This window comes from Tenrec ecaudatus, chromosome 3, assembly GCF_050624435.1.
Source record: "Tenrec ecaudatus isolate mTenEca1 chromosome 3, mTenEca1.hap1, whole genome shotgun sequence".
NCBI classification, from domain to species: domain Eukaryota; kingdom Metazoa; phylum Chordata; class Mammalia; order Afrosoricida; family Tenrecidae; genus Tenrec; species Tenrec ecaudatus.
In genome coordinates this window covers 218,967,514-218,987,455 of record NC_134532.1, presented here as the reverse complement: position 1 = coordinate 218,987,455, position 19,942 = coordinate 218,967,514, and the positions used below count along the sequence as shown (strand labels likewise).

At 61.2% G+C, this 19,942-nt stretch overlaps 1 protein-coding gene across 1 annotated transcript in view; it reads right to left on the bottom strand.

The window, feature by feature from the left end:
- The window catches only part of SH3BP2 (SH3 domain binding protein 2), a 40,824-nt gene extending 21,819 nt beyond the window's left edge, over positions 1-19,005 (bottom strand). Inside the window, exon 1 of the mRNA XM_075544622.1 lies at positions 18,893-19,005. The gene's annotated coding sequence lies outside the window, so the exon portion shown is untranslated. The remainder of the gene's footprint in view (positions 1-18,892) is intronic.
- Between the last annotated feature and the right edge of the window lie 937 nt (positions 19,006-19,942).

Sequence of the window (19,942 nt, the reverse complement as noted above, 5' to 3'; positions counted from 1 at the left end):
CCAGGCCTGACCCTGAAGGAAAGGCGTGCAGACTAGAAAGGTGACATCCCTCTCTGACTTGATCTGTGTGTGAAGAAGCCCCAGCCAGCCCGTTCGCAGCCATGAGGACGGACACCTGTTGTGGTGGTCAGGTGCCACTGACTCGTTTCTGACCCACAGCGGCCCCGTGCACAGCACAAGGACACACTGCCCGGTCCTGCGCCGTCCTCACAATGGTCCCTGTGCCTGAGCCCATCCTTGCAGCCACGGTGTCTGTCCATCTCCTGGAGAGCCTTCCTCTCTCTCCCTGCCCTCCACTTTACCAAGTATGATGTCCTTCTCCAGGGACCGGCCTCTCCGGACAACATGCCCAAAGTCCGCGAGGCCAAGTCTCACCGTCCTCACGTCTAAGGGGCACTCTGGCCTGCCTTCTTCCAAGGCAGATCTGTTAGTTCATTTGACAGTCCGTGCAATTCAAAGGCATCGATGCTTCTTTGATCTTCCTGGTCAATGTCACCCCCCCACCCCCCTGCATGTGAGGGCGGACTGGAAACAGGAAGTACACGTATACAGCTACAGAGAGCCAGAAGGGGTCCGCATGCGGAAGGGCTCTTGCAGTAAGCAGGCTGCTCCCAGACAGCTACCTTAACCACTGAGGTGTCCTGTGCCCCCTGCGGGGCTCCAGGCCTGGCATGGGGGGCACCTGGGGAGCCCCAAGGAGGAGTGGAAGGCCGAACCTGGTGACTGGGGGCCTTTGGGTCGGGGAGCAGACAACGGCAGCTGAGGTGGACCCCTGCCCCTGTGCCTACACTGAGCAAGGGGCTCTGGCCGGCCCGGGTGTACACATAACAGGGTGCTGCTGCTGAGGTCTGGGGGTGGCCCACTACCTCCACTCGCCTCCCTTCTGGGCGAGGAGGCTTAGGGCGGGGAGTTGGGGGCCGAGTACAGCCACACTCCAGTTTAACGCAGCAGCCTGGAGGCCAGCTCACTTCCGTCTGGTCACCAGCTGACCACGGACAGGATGAGGCTCTGAGGTAGCTGACTACTGACCTTGGGTGGGAAAGACAGGAAGGCCCCTGTGTATTCACTCTCACTGCCTCAGAAACAGACACAACTCCCCCCTCCAACGCCACCCGAGGGTGCATGGGGGGAGCCCAGCATGACCCTGATCCTGCCCTGTACCAGCTGGTGACCTGGCTGGTGGTTGCCCAGGATCCCAGCACTGGCTGAGGGTGGAGTCGGAGAAGGGCAAGTGACAGGCAAGAGGCATAATCAGACCGTGGGGATTTCAAAGGTCACTCCGAGTCCCACTCCACCGTCACAGCACGCCTGATCATCACCTGCCCAGGCGGCCAGTCTCTTCATCCACCGTGGGGGTCCCTGGAGCTTCCTACCCAATGACTAAGTACCCTTATCCCCTTTTGCAGAAGCAGGCGCCCAGAGGGGGCTGCCAGGGGACACTGAGGAGTGGATTTTTCAAGGGTCAGGCAGGGCCAGCCTCCCCGACAGCACCCATGGTGGCTGCGGACAAGGCCTGCTGTGGGCGGCTCAGTGGTTGTTCTGGGCCATGTCAGGGTGGATGCCGCTGGGCACTGCCAGGCTCCGAGCCCTGTGTGTGTGCACGTAGTGTGTGCCAGCACCCTGTGCATGTGTGAATATCACATGGCAGGCACCTGCCCCCTGTAGTGCCCCACAGAGGAGCCGGCGGAGGGCTGAGGCCTGGGGCTGCGGGGCAGGCGGTGAGAACCACCCGTCCCCAGAGGCAGCCACTGCTGAGAGGGGAGACTGCAGCTCCCCCAGTCCCTGCAATGTCCGCTAGGAGCTGTGAGAACACAGAGGAGCCTGGCGGTTGACGGAGACGTGACAGGGTGCATGCTCACGCTTGCCTGGTAAGGGCTGTGTGTGTGTGTGTGTGTGTGTGTGTGTCCTTGTGTGACAGCGGGACGGCCTGCAGAGGTCACTCTGGCTGAGGTGAGCAAGCTGGCCCCTCCCTCATGTGACAGCTGTGTCAGGGAGTTCCTGTCAGTGGTGACCAGACACGGGGCCTCATTCACACACTACTGCATGTATATTCACACACTCACGCTGATGCATGTACACACACTAATGCATGTACATTCACATGGATGCATGTACACACACTCACACTGATGTATGTAAACTCACACTAATGCATGTATACTCACACACACACTGATGTATCCACACTCACACGGATGCATGTACACACACACTGATGTATGTAAACTCACACACACACTGATGTATGCACACTCACACTGATGTATGTACTCACACACACTGATGTATGTATACTCACACACACTGATGCATGTACACTCACACTGATACACATATATACACTGATGCATGTACACTCACACACACACTGATGCATGTACACTCACACACACTGATGTATTTACACTCCCACTGATGTATGTACACCTACTGATGCATGTACACTCTCACACAGGTGTATGTGAACTTCACACGCACTCTCACACACACTGACATATGTACACACACTCACACTGACGTATGCACACACGTACCCACACACTGACACATAGACACTCACTCCAGTTCTCAGTACTCCTCTTTCAGTTTCCCCTCTCCTCCTTCCTCTTCCCAGAATCCTCCTCACAGTGAACCAAAAGCAAAAATAAAAATTCAGAGTTCCCCATGAAGGCCCAGCGCCGCCCCCCCACCCCCACACACATACCCCAAGCTGCTGCTGAGCCCGAGTGGAGTCCCCATGCTCACAGGGGCCTGAGGCTGGCCGCCGGGTCCTCAGCCCCATGACAAGGCCAGAGCATGGAGCACAAGGGGGCCAGCAGGACCTCGCCGTACTCTCTGTCCCCAGCACACACTGGGCACACATACAACACCCGCCCTGCTCCTGCCCCAGCGCACACACAGGATCCAGCTGCCAAGGCCACCTGGCAGGGATAGGAAGTGCTCAGCCAGGGGGCTCCCCTGCCTCCCTCCCAGCTGGCAGCCTAGAGGGTCCACCCAGCACCCTTCCTCAGGCCCCTCAGTGCCCACTGGCTCTGAAAGCTGTTCTCTCTCATGGGCCAGTGTCTTTGGGGTCCCCACTGTGTCCTGGCCCCCACTGACCTGATGGCACTGATCCAACACATTGCTGTCCTCCTGTCTGGGGACAGGCTGAGGTCAGGCGTCCTGGGACCCAGGGAGGCCATGCGGTTCAGGGACTGTGGGGCATCTTGGTGGGCTGCATGGTTCCACGCTGACAGCCCATGGCCCTGCCCTCCACGCCAGCTCCCCCAGTTGTCCCCTGCTCACCACCACCGGCTGCATCTGGGAACTGGGGCCACCAGTCTTCCTCCCAGCACTTCCTGTCAGTCGCATAGGCCGCGGGGGGGTCACTTCCTTCCCCCACCCCTGTGGGGACCTGATACCTCACAGATCGCCCTGGTGGGTGTCCACCCCACTCACAAGTGTTCCATCCCTGCTGTGGCCACAGGAGGTTCTGTGGTTCAGGGCCAGCTGCGTCCCCAGGAAGGAGACTGGCTGGTTCCCATGACCAGTCTGCACACTTCTGGGGCCCTCTGGACCCAGCGCCCAACTTGTCTCCTGGCCCTGGAGCGCCCTGCCCGCCACGAGCCAGTGGGGCTCCCACCTCCCAATGAGCTCCTCCTGCCCCCTCAGATGCCCACCACCTGCATCTACCCTCTCTGGCTGGCCAGAAGGCCCGTCTGGGTTCATGGGCCGCCTCGCCTGCCCGTTGACACTCACTGGGCCCTGCAAGTCTCAAGTCCAGTGCTCCTCCCCCAACTCTGTCCCTTCGTTCTTCTGGCTGGGCAGTGTCTCTGCAGCGCCCCCCCACCCATCCTCCCATGCCCACAGCTCTCCACAAGCTCAAAGCCCCTGGGTTTCTCGAAAGCACCGTTTGACCCAGCCGGCTAGGAACCCTCTCTCCCTGGTCCCAGAAGGACCTGATGGTTGGAAGCCACATGCGGCTCCTCTCCTGGGCCCCCATGAGAGTCCTGGTCCCCCGCTACCCCCTCTAGTGGGGGGGTCCCACAGCCCTGGGGTCACCCCATGGACCCAAGACCTCTGTGTAGCCTGGCCCCACCAAGCCCAATTAGGGTGAGGATTCGAACCCAGGTCATTCGGCAGGTCCCACTGCTCCCTCAGCATGAGTCCCAAGGGCCAAGCTCACTCTATCACTTTGGGGGTGACGAGGAAGGAGGGGGTCTCTATGGCGGGAGCCAGTCAAGGGTCAGGCCTGAGAGGACAGAGGCCTCAGAGCACAGGGACTCTGGTGAGCTGCATCTTGTCCACCCTATTTCCCAGAAGGACACGAGACTTCTGACTCCAGACAGCGACTTCAGCACCGTAGGCCCCAGCGCCACCTCCCACCCGCTCCGCAGCCCCAGCCAGCCAGCCCTCACGGTGATCTGAGGCCCAGCTGTCTATGCCCTGCCCTGCAGGCAGGCTCCAAGCCACAGGGGCATGGGCAAGGGCCTTCATTCTCTGCCAGAGTGTGGGGTTCTTGGGGCTTCTGTTTGGGGCTTCTGTAGGGTGGACACAGCTCCCCCTGCCTCAGCTCTTCCAGATGCCTGTGCCCGCAGACAGCAGGGCAGGTTCGTGTCCTGCGGAAAGCTGCCCCCCATGGCAGGCAGGCAGGCAGCAGGTGGCAAGGGGAGTGCTGGCAGTAGGGACCATCCCAGCTGCATCCTTTGACAGCTGTGACCACAAGCAGCTGGCTCGACCCCGTGTTCTGTTTTGTAGTGGGCACTAGGCCTGGGCCAAAGGGGCCAAGGGAATGCCTGGGCCAGGGTCTGGCTACGGCAAGGTCAGGATGGTGCAGGAGTGCAGCAGGGATGGCAGGGCTGGTGGGGCACAGTGCCCAGTGCTGGGGAAGAAATTCCAGGCAGGGAGGCTGAAGGCTCTGGGGTGGACACTGAGTCGGTCATACTCCACACTGGATGGACAGACAGCAGGAAGGATCGGACCCTGTGGCACAAGCCCAATAGAGATACTGTGGGCGGGGAGGGCCATGCTCCCCCGAACCGGACACTGGCCCAGGGGAGCCCAGCCAGAGTTCCAATGCTGGGTGGTGGGGGGTCAGGCTCTGGAGGAAACAGTTGGGCAGAGGGCTCCCATGGACGTCGGCAGCCTCGGGCTACTGTGTAACCTCACCAGGAGACGCCTCTCTGGGCCTCAGTTTCTCCACTCACTCTGGCCTCAGTGTACCTGAGAATGGGGGGCTCCAAGTTTCCCCCAACACAGCGGTGGCAGCTCCATCGTGTGCCTGGTGGTGGGGAAGCACCCCAGCGAGGACCCAGCATGAGGGCCTGCAGAGCCAGACATGCTGGTCACCAGCAGTCCCGTCTGCCCAGCCTCCGGCCCTCCCTGCCTACCCCCCAGGGCCAGTGCCTTAGCCTGCTAGCTTGGGCCCTCTGCACCCTGGCCAGAGCTTGGTCACTCCCTGGGCAGATGGGAGCCAGCCAGCAGGGCTGGGAGGGACTAGCGGTCAGCCTTGAAAAGGAGAGGCAGGGGTTTCCCTCTGGGTGAGTGAGGTAAGAGCCCAGCCCCAGCTGACTGACTCTCCCCACCCCCAGCACCTTCCTGTCTCAGTGCTCATCGCCCAAGAGGCTGGTCTCTTCACGTGGCCACTGGACCAAGTAAGAGGCGGGGCTCAGAGGGGAGGGCCACCTCCCGGCCTGTGGCCAGGGAAGGGTGGCATGGGCCTCCGGTGGCCTCTGGGAACTCCCCAGGGCCCCCATGCCCCAATGCCCACCTGCTGCCCTAAGGAGCAGCTCAGGCCCAGATAGTGCAAGGAGGGCTGCCTGGCTCAGTGAGGGCACTGGACCCAGGGCGGGTGGGCGGGCACACTTACTGGAAAAACGACAAGCTCTCAAAATAAGATGCTTTGCATCAGCCCCTCCCTGGTGAGGCCAAGCCGGGCATGGCACGTGGAAACAGGGCAGGCCAGGCCAGGCCCAGGCCCCTCCGCCATGCCCCCTGGCTAGCTGGGTAGCCAAACCCACTGGCACTGAGATGCTTCTGACACCCAGCACCCCTATAGGGCAGAGTAGAACAGCCCCTGTCGGTTTCTGAGGCTGTAAACCTTTATGGGAACAGAAAGCCTCATCTTTCTCCCAAGGAGCTGCGAGCGGTTTTGAACTGCGACCTTGCGGTTAGCTGCCCAGCAGGTCACTCAGGACACCAGCAGGGTTTCTCTGGAAAGGCTGGGCTGCCCTGATCCAATGCCAGGTGTTCTCAGAGGACACAGAGAGGAGATGACGGAGGCAGTGGCTATCAGCCTAGGAAGCTGGGAGAGACCAGAAAGGGCCTTGCCCTGGAGGTGCCGGGTGGCACTGGTGGCCCAGCCAGCCTTGGCCTGGCTCCCTTAGGCCTGCTCCTCCAGGGATCGGAAGAAGAAAGTACTGCTACCACCGGCGTGTGACAGGCACTGTCCTTGGAACCCAGAGTGCGCCCACGCCAGGAGGCCAGACGGAGCCCTTCCCTGGACAGACAGGGTTTCACTCACAACTGGTAGCAATGCCAGGGATGGGACACCACCAGGCTGAGGGCAGTCCCCCTGCGCCAGTGGGGCGATGGCCTTCCTGAGCCAGCCTCCTGTAGATCTATAGCCTAAGTCAGGCCTGCCTCCCCCTAGATAGGCCAGGGCGCCACCTTATTGCTCCCACCCTTCCCACCAGGCTGACTGCCCCTCTTCCTGACCCCTAGCTGCCTTCCTTGTCTCCGCCAAGCCACGCCCACCGCCAAGTGCAACAGGGATCAGAGGCTGGCCATGGGGTCCCACCTGCTCCCGGGTCTGGGGCCCGACTCTAGGCCTATCACACAGGATGCTTATGCCCCTTCCCTAGCAATGATTTCCTCCTGGAAACGGAGACCTCTCCCAGGAAGCACTCCCTCCCCTTGCCCCAGAATAGAAGAATCGAGGTGGACCCCCTTGCCTGAAATCCTCATCTCAGGGGGTCACCACATGCCACTGCCACGGGTCCCCCTGACCCCCAGGCTGAGACAGGGTAGACACGAGAGATGGACGCTGGACACATGAGGCCAGGGTCAGCCTTACCCGGGGGCACGGTCAAGCCCTGGAGGCCCCCTGGGTGAAGAGCATGTGACTCAGAATGAATGTGACCTTCAACAATAGCGTCTTTCAAAGGACCGTGTCCAGCAGGACTGAGTCCTCAGAGAACGGGGTGTGCTGGACACTTGCTATGACTCACAGAGACCTCACAGGGCAGGATAGAGCTGGCCCTGTGGATTTCGAGACTGCAACTCTTTATGGGAGTCGGAAGACCCCTCTTTCTCCCACAGGCGATGGTGGTTTTGAACTGCTGACCTTGCCGTTAGCAGCCCAACAGACATAAACGTGTGTACACACATATCGGTCACACACATGTGTCCCACTCATATGCATGAGTGAATGAAGGGGCAGCCCCCTGAATTATCAGAATGTAGGGCCCCAAGGGCTTTCACCTGGGCCCGGCCTATAGGACCCTCACTGTGGCCCCTATAGGATGGAGCAGGACTCCCATAGGTTTCTTCTTAGACCAGTGGTTCTCCGCCTTCCTCATGCTGCGACCCTTGAATACAGTTCCTCACGTGGTGGTGACCCCCCCCCAACCATAAAATTATTTTTGTTGCTACTTCACTGTCATTTTGCTACTGTTATGAATCATCATGGAAATATCTGATATGCAGGATGTATTAGGCGACCTGTGATAGGGTCATTCCAACCCCAAGGGAGTTGGGATCCACAGGTTGAGAACGGCTGTGACCTAGACTGTAAATCTCAGAAGCTGATCGATTGGCCAGTTCGATCGGCTGGTTCAAATCGCTGACCTTTGTGTAAGCAGCCAAGCATTGAACCTCTTTTTTTTTTCTTCACCAAAATCATAGGAAATAAACTCAAACCCACGGCCATCAAATCCCTTTGGACTCCTCGAATCCCAGTGGTTTTCCCCGATGTCCAAAGTCCGCTCGCCTTTCTCCCTGGAAGCCCCCGGGAGGTCAGCATCAGAGCGGGGACCCCCTCAACACATCCCTCACAGCAGCGGGGCCGGCAAGGTGTTGACGAAGCCAGCAGGCAGCCACGCTGAGTGCTAAGAGCAGCTGAGGGGACAGAGTGGGGAAGCCGGACACTAGGGGTGGGTTCCAGGAAGAGAGGGCCACTGGGGCTGTCCACCAGGCAGAAGCGCCCACACCTGCCCCACTGGGACCCTGGTTTGGACCTGGAGCCTCCCTCCAGAGCTGGAGGCGACTGGCTCTGGGCTAGGCACAGCCCGCAGGTGTGGTGGTGCTAGTGTCCCCGCAGCAAGAGGGGGCCCCTGGGAATGACTTCCCCCCATTACAGCCCCACAATGCCCTGCGTCCAAGCACCTGATGAACAGGTAAGCACCGACCCACCGGTGCTCCCTGACTCATCTGCACAGACACTTGCCCATGCTTTCCCCACGTCCACAGAGAAAGGTGGGGTGAAGAATGACAGTCTCCCACAGACCCAGGGGCAAGTCTGCCGGCCCTGCTGGAATCAACTCGAAGGCAGTGAGCTGGTTTTTTGTTAGGTGTCTGGTTGGCATCGGTCGCTTTCCCACCCCCCACAACCCCATCCTATCGTCTCTTAGACTCACAGAGGGCCCAGGAAGCAAGGTAAACACAGATCGGCTTGTGCTTACTGTTCACGACTGTTCCCAACAGACACAGAGGTAAGTAAGCACATGCTGGCCCAGCTTACCTTGCTCACTGGTCATTCCACCCTCACCACTTGGAGCAGTCTTACAGTCTGGGTGGGGTCAGAGCTAAGGCTGCTCCTATTTCCAGGAGCAACTCCCTGGGCGTAGAGGCTTCCCTACGGTGCCCTCCTGCCTCGCGTGGACCCCACCCTGCTGTCCTGTAGCACACAGCACAGGGCTCTGCCCTGCGGGCACCCCCAGCCCTGAGAGACCCTGTCCTCGCTCTCCTCATCGCCCCTGAGTGGCTGCTGCTCCAAAGCTAGGGCTCCCGGGTATCTGGTCCCAGCATGCAGTAGACACAGGTCACCTCTGAGGTGGAGGGACTGCATACCTGCACATCTGGCTGAAAGCCTGCCCTCTCTGACCCAACCCTGGGTGCCCCCTAGCTGACTCAGTGCTGCTACCTCCACACTCCTCCCCTGGACACCCCCACCCAGCCTGTTTCCCTGAACATAGAATAAAGCCTAGGGTCTGGACAGCTCCCCCAAATACCCTCCATAGCCCATCTCTGGTGCTGACCCTCCTGGACAGAGGGCAGCACTGGAGAGAAGCGTCCCCTTGTGGGGACTCTGGTAGGGGCATCCCCTCAGAGGTTCCAGCCAGGTGGACAGGGGCCCCGTGGCGGCAAGACTTCCCTTTGCCCAGCTGCTGTGATAGTAGGACAACCCACGATCCATCCACTCTGTATGTGCAGGTCGCTCACCCCCCAGGCAGGGTCTCAGGAGACCCAGACTGGCCACAGCTTTTCTTCTGGGCCAGGGACTGGACGGTCCTCCCCAGGCAGACAGTACCCCAGGACAGCTGCAGCCCTGGCCATACCCCCAGTGGGGGCCACCCATGTCACCCACACAGCCACGGGGACAGACTTCACACTTGCTGGGTCCAGGTGAAGATCAGGGTGCCTTATTGCCAGGGTTGGGGTTACATATGACAGCCCCCACCACACCCCCCAGCTGTCCGAGAAAAAGGGAGTGACCCTTAGCCACTCCTGCAGAGCAGCTGTGAACCCTCCCCCAGGCCAGCAGTGCTGGGCACCGAGACCCGGGGTCCTGGCAGGCCTCCCTCCACCAGTGTTTCCTGCAGGGCCTGTCTCAGGAGGGAACGAGAAGGCCCACCCAGCAGGTCCCCGCAGGTGTAGCCTCAGAGGGACGGGACGGTGACAGGGTGGTGTTGGTGGAGGGGCTGGGGTGTCCCAGCGGCTCCCACAACCCCAGGCGGTTAACTTCTCTCCAGGACCAGCAATGCTGCCTGGGAGTTCTCTTCCGACTCAGGCACATCACTGCCAGCTTTTGCAGGAAGAGGGGCAGCGTGCGCCTAATCTGTGGGAGAAGCCTGCTTCCCCATTAGCGCCCATCCCCGCTGCCGTTGGGCCTGGTGCTGCGAGACCCTGGTTTCTAGCCCACGCTGCTCCTCCTCAGGGTCTCTGTCTGAGTCTCCAGCAGCGCGGAACCAAACTGGGAGTGGCCCCTCTGATGGAGGGGGTCCTGCAGGCTGTTGGCCCCAGCCCACTGGGCAACTGGGAAAATGAGAGCCCAGGGGGCAGGGCCAGGGCCGGTGCAAGGCTGCCACCTGGCCGAGCCAATGAAGCTGGGAGGCACTGACCACCCAGACCATGGGGACACTGACTACGGGATCTCATGTCTCCCGTGGTCTCTTTTGTTTCCACCTGAGAAATGTTCTTTTTTTCACAGGGGCTCCCAAAGGCGGTCCCCAGGAGTCCTGCATGCCACCCCCACCACCCCACCCCCGCCAAGGCACACAAGATCAAAGGCAGGTCACGGCCATCAGTGAAGTCCAGAAAGCAGACTGGCTCGCTGCTGAGAGTCTGTTCCCACTGAGGGACCAAGGGGACACAGCAGGACTGCCCCAGGGGACTGCCAAGAGGGGGAACCTTGACAGGAATAGACTGCCCCATCTTTCTCTCCAAGAGCGACTACTCAGTGCTGACTGCCAACTTCTGGCTAGCAGGGCAACGCTTGACCAGCTGTGCCACTAGGGAAGTATGCGTGCACGTGGGCACCTTCGTGAACCCACATCATCAGCACACACCGGAACTCCAGCACACCAGGGTCTCCACTCATGCTCCACTCGCCCTCTCCAGCACCCCCGGGCACCCCAGAGGCACACCCCACACTGTACCCCAGACCCGTTTCCCTTGTCCTCCATCTGCTGGGAGGAAAACCCCTCACTCGTGCCCACCAGGCCACGCTGGCATCCGGCACGTCTGCTCGTTGAGCAGCAGTTCCATGGGGAGGGGCAGGTAGGTGGCTTGTGTAAAGACCCTGGGGGCTCGGGGAGAGGAGCCAGGCAGCCTCAGGCTGTAGGCGATGGAGGCAGGCCCACTCCAGCACCCCAGCAAGAGCCAGGTACCCAATGGGGTGCTGAGGGGCCTCTGGCTGCTCAGGCACCACAGAACTAGGGCCTGCTCCAAGTCACAGCACCTGAGAGCGTGCACCTTCTCCACTGCAAAAACAGGTTAGTCCCCGTGAGCCCCAAACAAGACAGATCCGAGGACGCTGCATAGGGTCCTGGCACTGCTGGGTTCCCAAAGCCTCCTAGTGCTGGGGGAGGTGACAAGGGCTCACAGTGGGCATGCCACAGCCATGACCCTTGTGGCAGGGGCAGGTGGTGGAAAGAGAGATGGGCCACATTGCTCCTGAAGGGGTCCTGGGTGGGCTAGGAGTCCTCACGGGGCAGGGCAGGCCGTGCACACGGCTGTCAGCTGGACCTTTCGAGAGGAACCCGCAGGGGAGACCTGGCCCTGCCAATCAGGGCCCAGGAAACTGACTGCAGGGAAGGACCTGGGCCTACTTGAGCTCACAGGGCACGAGGCCTGTGTCCCTGAGCCCCTCCACTACGTAAGAAGCAAGGCCTGGCAACCTGCAGCTCCAGGGTCAGGCAGTGAGGCCAGGACCCAGGGTTATGCACATGACTTCAGGCCTAGGACACCCCCCCCCACTTGAAGCACCATCCTGAGCCTGCCCACTGTGCACAAGTCTGAGCTCGCCAAGGCTGAGCCAACCCCCAGCCCACCCCTACTTCCCTCTACACCAGCAGTTCTTAACCTGGGGGTCAAACAGTCCTTCATAGGGGCTGCCCGATTCATAACAGCAGCAAAATGACAGTGATGAAGCAGCAACGAAAATAATGCTATGGTTGGGGTCACCACCACACGAGGAACTGTATGAAAGGGTCGGGACATTAGGAAGGTCAAGAACCACTGCTCTAGACCCTCCCTTGGAAGGGTGCTCTTCTGCCCCACCCAGCTCCTTGACCCCTGGCCTCCAACAGCTCTCGGGACCTGTTTCCTAATAGCTCTCTTCTGTTCACCAGTCACAGAGCCCAGCCTCTTTCCTTTTATTTTACTTTCTGTTGCTTTTGTCTCTTGCCAGTGTTAAGAGTAGGCCTCAGGGGGTCTCCTGTCTGGGACAGCCTTGTCCAACCCTGCTGGGTCCCCTGGGGTGAGTGCAGAGAGGGTGGGGCCTGGGAGCCAGCCCTGAGGCTTCCAAGCCCCAGGTGCTATGGCTGGACAGAGGCAGTGGAGAATGGGAAGGGGCAGGCCAGAGGACAGAGGCAGGGGAGACTGGGAGAGGGCAGGCCAGAGGACAGAGGCAGGGGAGACTGAGAAGAGGCAGGCTAAAGGCAGGGGGGACTGGGAAGGGCAGGACAGAGGACAGAGGCAGAGGGGGGCACAGGAAGGGGTGATGACAGAGGGGAAAAGAGGGAAGGAGGTTGGGGAACTGAGAGAAGGGAGGCCCTGGGCCCCTGGCCTGGGAGATGCCTGGCTGTGTGACTCACTGCTGGCTGCCGCTGCCCCTCGGCAGGCCTGGGGGGGCCTAGGCTGACCTGCCGTTCCCAGGAACCCTCACACTGCAGCATTGTGTGAAGGCTCAGCAGGCACTGGCCAGGGACCAGGGGGCTGGGAACAGGGCCTGGGCCCCAGCTTTGCCTGCCCCTCCCGGCCTAGCTGGCCTCAGTGGTTGGCAAACAGGACAGGAGGGGGCTGGGCAGAGAACAAGTAGGGAGGGGGTCTGCTCTGCTCCTCCTCCCACCCAGCCCATCTGGTGATGGCCAGGCCTGTGCCTCCTCCCACCCTGAGCCAGCAGGTCCCAACCAGAGAGGTGACTGTCAGCCCAGGGTCTCCTGTCCTCACCCTGCTGCCCCTTGATGGGCACCCCTCATTCCACCCTGACCCCTCACCCCACCCAGGACTCCTCATGCTATCTCCAACCTTTCACCCTAGCCTGACCCCTCCCACCACCCAGAACCTCTCACCCCATCCAATGCCTCATCCAGTCCCGGCTCTTCATACCATCTCTGACTCCACACACCACCCCTGGCCCCTCATGCAAACCCCTGCCTGGACCTTGGGGACTCCGATGCCCATGCTCAGGGCAGAGCCCCCAGGGCTCAGGGTCGGCCCCTTCCTCAGACGGGTCACCACACAGCCTGGGCCACAGCCAGTCCCACTTGGCCTGGCCCCTGGCACCAAGGGCAGGCCCTGAACGGCCCGCGCCTCCAAAGGTGAACTGTTCTGAACTTACCTAGCGGCAGGTAAGTGCTCATTTGATGCTTGGCTAAACAGACTCTCAGTCGAAGGGGCTTCCCCAAGCTTCTAGTTCACCCCAAAGGCAGGCCCTCCTTCAGGCTCTTGACTTACTGTGGGACCCCCATCCCTAGGGAGAGAGGCCTGGAGGGGCAGGAGGGGCAGAACCCCAGCCTCCACCGTCCCCTCCCCGGCTCCTGGTCTACCCTCCCTCTGGGCCCTGCCCCTTCACTAGTCTCCTGGGAGCTGGGGGTGAGGGCAGAAGGCCCCAGGAACTTTGAGAGCTCTGGAAGGTCCTGCGTTCCTGGGAATGGAATCCCCCCTTCTGATTGCTGCCCTCAGAGCCAGCCCCAGGGTCCTCTCCCCACCCCATGGACCCTTCTGTGGTAATTAAGATTATTCTATGCCAACTGGATGGTACCTGTGCGGAGGGGGTCGTGGAGTCCAGCCTGTCAATCAGGGATGCCCCCTTGGAGGTGTGGCTTTGTTTTTTTTTTAATGAGAGACAGCCCCCTCTCTGCCTCTGCCCCCTCGCCCTCCTGCTTGCCCGTTCTGTGACTGTCTCTAGCAGTGACCCCCTTTGTGACACCCCTGTGTGGCGCTGACCCAGGGAGGACTTGTTGGTGACCTGCCATGTTCCCGCCCACCTTGGGCCCACGAGACTCTGCACCCACCGGTCCGTGACCTCCCTGCCTCCGGCTTCACCTTTCTGCCTCATGGGCCCGCAGCCACATGGATCGAAGAGAACCCAGCCGGCATCCGGCCGTGGATGAGAGCTGCGTGGGGCTGGGGCCTTCTTATGAAGTCCCTCCTTTTAACATCAAACTCCTGCAGTGCTGAGTGCCACTGGATTTGTTTCTCCACACAACCCGGCCTAACGTACCACCTGAGCCCAGTCCCAGGGTCCCACCCAAAGCAGGGCCCCCCCACCTCAAGTGACCTCGCCCAGGGAAAAGCTGATGCCAGCTGGGCCCCCTTGCCACCCTGCCAGGCTTGCCAGGGCTACAGCACAGCCCAGGAGTCCACACAGCCCCCACAGTCAGAGACAGGGCTTGGCCATCTTGGGGTGGCCACTGGCCCCCACAGTCACAGAGCTGCCACCCCTCGGTGCCTGCTGGTGGAAACCCTCCCCAGATAGGGGGCACCTTCCACCCCTAGAGGACTGCCCAACCAGTGCTTCCCAGAGAGGGTGAAGGAGGCCCAGGCCACAAAGCGTGGGGCAATCTGAGGCCCCAGCCCTGGGCAGCCGCCCGAGAGCCTAGATGTCAGGATCTCACAATGTCCAGAGCAGCAGGAAGTCACCTCTACTTCTCCCAGGAGCACAGGACACAGCCACCTCATTCTGGGCCCTCCCTGAGCTCAAAGCCACTAGCCAACCGCTGGCCTGCTGCCTGCCTGGGCTAGGTGACTGCCTGTTCTCCCCAACCCCCATCCCCGGAAAGAGGGGTGAGGAAGCGGCTGGCTAAGCTAAGCGGGAGGGGTGTTTGCTGAGAGAGGGGAGGAAGGAAAGTCCCAGCATTCCCCGCCCCCGCCTGCAGGGGACAGCCTTCCGTTCTGGCATGTCACTGCTCTCAGAGGCTTCAGGTGCCACTCAGCCAGGATCTGCCTTCTGACTCACAGTCCCGTCCGCTGTGGCAGGTGGCCGGGAGCCCAGGTGGATCCCGGTCTGTGAGCCAAAAATCGCCAGGAAAGGAAAGAAAGGTTACAGAAAAAGGGACAGTGTCTGTTCCGGGCAGGACCCAGGACCCCTCGCTCTGAGTGGGTGGTGGGGCCATGAGGACCAGAACCTGGCTCGCTGCCTGCCTGGCGGGGTGGTAGGGTACTGGGAAGAAAATTTGAGTCAGCTGTAACAGCCTGGGAGACGGAGACCTGGGCCAGCCCACTACAGACTGGTGGGGAGGTTAAAGGGCAGGTGGGCAGGCAGAGAGCCCAGCAGAGGTTCTGCCATATGGAACTCTAACCCACAGCACCAGTAGGCCAGCCAGCCTGGCCGCCAGTGTGCAGAAGCTTCTGGAAGGTTCCAGAAGGAACCTTCTTCCATCTTGGGAGAAAGGCCCGGAGAGAGCCTCACACCAGTGAGTGGTCCAACCAACATCCTCACCTGGATCCTCCTTCAAAGCCAGGCCTGTGGGCCTCTCGCTGGGGCAGGGGCGGGGCAGGGCAGGGCAGATGGTCATCAGGCATGCCAGGGGATCAGGGGAGGGTGGTTAGGACCACCCATAAGAGAGAGACACTGCATCTTTGATAGAAACGGCTTCTGAGGGAGAGACAGTGGCTCTGGCCAGCAGTCTGTCCACTCCCGGGGGCTGGGCCCAGCACCAGGCCTGGTGCACAGGGTACATACCTCCAAACCCCCCATATTGGGGAGGGTGAGAACTGGGGAGCAGCATCTTCCTGAAGGCGGCCAATGTCAGTGCCTGAAGTACAGAGTGGCAAAAGCCCACTCCCCCAGGACCCCCACAGGGACCATGGGCTCTGTCCTGGTCTCCCATGATGAGGGGGGGAAGCCACGCCCCCACCAGCATTCCAGACCCCCAGCAGATCTCTCCTTGTGCCCATACTAGGCACCCTAGCTATGAGGGCGGGCTAGGGGCTCGGCCAGGGTGGGGACATGTGACTCTCTAAGGCCATACAGCGGAACAATGGCCCAAATGGAGCTGCCTGTCTGCTTGGTGAGGGGGACTGGGTAGCTGGGGAGGGTCCACCCCCGGGGCCTCCTGGGGTGAAGGCGGAGCTCAGATGGCTTTCACGCCTTTGAAGCGCATAGGACACCTGGTGTCCCCATGGCCTGAAGAAGGCTCCATGGGACCCAGGAGCTGCTAGTGCTGGCTTCAGGTGGGCGTTTCTAGAAAACCAGGTGAGTCCTTGTATGGGACTTCTGGGGACGCAGCTTCACAGTGGCCTCCTCCAGCTGGGTCAGTGCTCACAGTGTGCCTACCCCAGGCTCTGAGTTCACAGACTGCCCTTCCCTTCCTTTAGGGAGCTGTGTTTATGGTGCATGGGCTGAGCCTGGGGCAGAGGGTCCCCCCAGCTGGAAAGCAGCTCCTGACTGTCTTCTGGGGTGGAGGTGGGGGGCCCTTCCACCTGCTGGAGCCGCAGAAGGAATCAGGGTCCCTGCCTGGTATTTGAGGTGTCCATCGGGCTGGTGCGGTGCATACAGAGTGGGAGGGGGCATAGGAGGGCGGTCAGGGCACCTTGGCCCCCTCCTGGGAGTCCCTAGGTCTCTGTATCTTATCTGACTCCCACCTGCCCCCTCCCCACATCCCAGAAGAGCTGGATGGACTTAACTCCTGACCCCTGGAGTCCAGATGCAGGCTCAGGAGCTGTGCGGTCCATGGCACTGTCTTACAGATAGGGAAACTGAAGCGCAGGTACCCGCCCAGGGCTGAGAGGCAACTGCAGTTCCTGGGCCTCGTCTTACCTCCCCTACAGGCCAATGGACGGGCAAGGGAGGTTCCAGGGCCCCAGGAGGTGGGGCGTCCCTACCTCCAGCCACAGAAGCCCAGAGTGTCCCCTGCCTCCAGGATGTGGACAGCCCCCCTAGAGATTGTCCCCAGCCCTCATATGCCTGAGCAAGATCAGTGTATATGGGAGGGCGGGTCATCTACCTTGGGAGTGGAGGATTCAGGCCCACTGGCCAAACGAGTCCACCCTCCCCATCAACCTGTCTCCTTCCTGTGGCTGGAAGACCCTCCTCTGCACTGCCCACCCTGTATTCACTGGCCAGCCCACTGCCCAGCTAGTTCTCCATGCCACATGTGCCTGGGGTTATCAGAGGCCACTGGCCGGCTGGCAGGAAGACAGACACTCTCATGGCTCATGGTCACTGCCCTTCAATTTCACCATGACAGTGGTCAGAACCAAACAAGATGCAGGTGGCTCCCACCCGGGACGGCCCGTCCTTCAGGCCCAGGGATGACACTCAGGGGGACCCGTCTGCTGGGCCCAGGGTTACATACAAGGAGCCATACCCATTGTTCCAGATCCCTCTGGGCTCACCCCTAACCACCCATCACACTGTCTTACTGTCCAGACAGAACACAGCCCCCAAAGGCATTGGGATACCCCCCTCCAGTGGCTCAGGAACACAGCGCACACCCAGGCTTTCAGATACTCAAACCTCCCACAGGACCAGAGGCAGTGCCCCTGCCCCCAAAACAGAGGAAGTCATAGTGGTAGGGCACCCCCAGCCCAAGAGCACAGCGCAGGCAAGCCGGATCTGACCTCAGGGCTCCATTGTGTGACCATGGCTGGGCGGTTTGTCTCTGGCCTCTTCTGGTTCCCCATCTGTAAGCTTGCATGCGTGCCTCTGTGTGAGTTGGGGGGTGTCCCACTGACTCAGCACCCCACTTCCCTTTGCCTTTGGAACAGGAAGGACCAAGGCAGGCCTGGAGTCTGTCTCAGACTGGCCACCTCCCTCCCTCACCCTAGAGGCTTCTTGCTAGAGGGTCCTATTACCCCATCCCATCCTGGGCTGGGCGGTCGGCCCCCTCTGCCCAGGGAGCCTCAACATCAGAACCAGGTCAGGCCAGTGGGCAATGTCCTACCCGCTTGGGCCCCAGACCCTACACTGCCGGGATTGAGCACTAGACCTGGAGCCCCTGGGTCTGCACTGCCTGGGGGTCCTTTGGCACAGTGTCTTAGCTAAAGGACATGATGTAGGGGAGGGGAGCCAGAAGATGTCCCCTAGCCTTCTCCTCTGGTCTTGCAGAACCTGAGCCCTAGAGAGCAGGAGTTCCCACAGACTCAGTGCCCAAGCCAGACTTGAACCCAGGGTCCTGCTTTCCACCCTCTGACCTACCAGTGACCCTCAGAGGAGCGGTGGAGGACAGGTACAATCACGTTAACATCACCATTACTACTCTGTGGGTTCCCCTTGCCTGAGTGCCCTTGATGCCAGGGTCTGATCAGGCATCACCTAAGAGATCATTCACAAGTCCTCCCGGCAACCAGAGGTCCCCCATGGGCACAGCCACGCACCCAGAGGCGCAGAAGCAGTACCGGCATTGGCAGAGGGGTACACCGAGGCTCTGAGAAGGGCCCAGGCAGCCGCCTTCGTTTGCTCCAGAGAGCACAGAGTTCAAAGCAGCTGTGGCCTCGCGCTGTCCACACACCTAGGGACAGGTCCGGAGCCCATCTCGTCCTCCAGGGAAGCTGAGGGCCAGGCTATGGGAAGCCTTGGGCCGCTGGGAGGGGCCCCATCCATGTGTGGGAGGGGCCGTCCCCACCCCCAACATAGGAGACTTCCACACCGCCACCCTTCCCGGGCACGCACTGTGGCTGTCACACTCCAGGGTCACGGGGCTATCCGTCACTCACACTTCAGTGTGAATCAGCACCCCACGCAGGATGCATTTCCATTGTGTGAGACCCGCCGAGGGAAGCCAAGTTTGGACTGCTCGGAGGAGTCGGGCATCCCATTGGGCACGGGGCGCCGCGAGGGCGTGGGCAGGCTGCACGCCCCAGTGGCCAGAGAAGGTGGTGGCCCATGGCCCGCAAGGACCCTAGGGCTCCCGGAGCGAACTCCCTCCATCGTGGACCGCGTGTTTCTTCCCGCCCAGGCCACGGGGGACATTGAGGCCGGGGACCCGATCCCACCCCGCCGCCCACATCCGCCGCCGCGCCTTACCGGCCCGAGCCTGACTCTGAATCCGCAGGCAGCCCTGGGCTCCTGTCCGCCTAGCGCGTCCCTGCAAGTTCCAGCCTGCCGGTCCGCCTGGCACCCTCCGGTCCAGCCCCCGCCCCCGCCGGACGAGCCCCTTCAGGAAAGCCTGCCTCCACCCTCCAAGCCCCGCCCAATGCCCGCCCCCGGCGACTAGCCCCTTCAGGAAAGCCTGCCTCCATCCCCCCCTGCCCCGCCTCTCGGGTCCGCCCCACCCCAGGCTCCGCCTCCCAGCCCCTCCCGCGCCGGCCAAGCCCCTTCGGTTTGACCCGTCTCTATCAGTCTGGCCCCGCCTCTTGGGACTGCCCCACCCTCCGGGCCCCGCCCTAACCCCGTCTCTGCCCAGACCTTTCAGTAGGACACGTCCCCATCAGCCTAGCCCTAGCTCCCCGCCCACCCTGCACTGACGCCCTGAACCCTGACCTATCTCCACCCCACCTCGCCACGATGGGCTCCCCGGTTTGCTCAGTACATGCAAGGAAGGGAATGACCACGCTGTGTCTGTCCAGTGGCCCGTTCTCTCCGTGCCCGCCCGCAATACCAGACACCCTGGTGACCCCAGGCCTATGGACTGAGGCGTCCCCGCCCCCGCCTAGCGGCCGTGGTTGAGTCAGGAAGGTGTCCTGGTGGCCAAGGTCAGTTTATGGCAGCCACTGGGAACTTTGCCCCTGCCCCTGATTTGAGGGGAGGGCCTGGGACTTCCCCAGAACTCTAGTTCAGACCTGTGCCGCCTAGGACGCTGGAGGCAAGGTGCTTCCTGTGTCTGCACCTCCCAGGCCTAGAGGGGTGGGCTGGGGGCAGGTCCAGCTTCAGACCCTGGTCATCTTTAGACCCAACTCTTCTTCCAAGAAGAATTGAATTCGTTTGAATCGTGGTGCAGGAGAAGACTACTAAAAGGCCCGAGGACTGCCAAAAGGACAAACAGGTCTGTCCTGGAGGAAGTCCGGCCAGAGTGTTCCTTAGAGGCCAGGATGGCAGGATTTCATCTCGCATACTTTGGACGTATTTTCGGGAGAG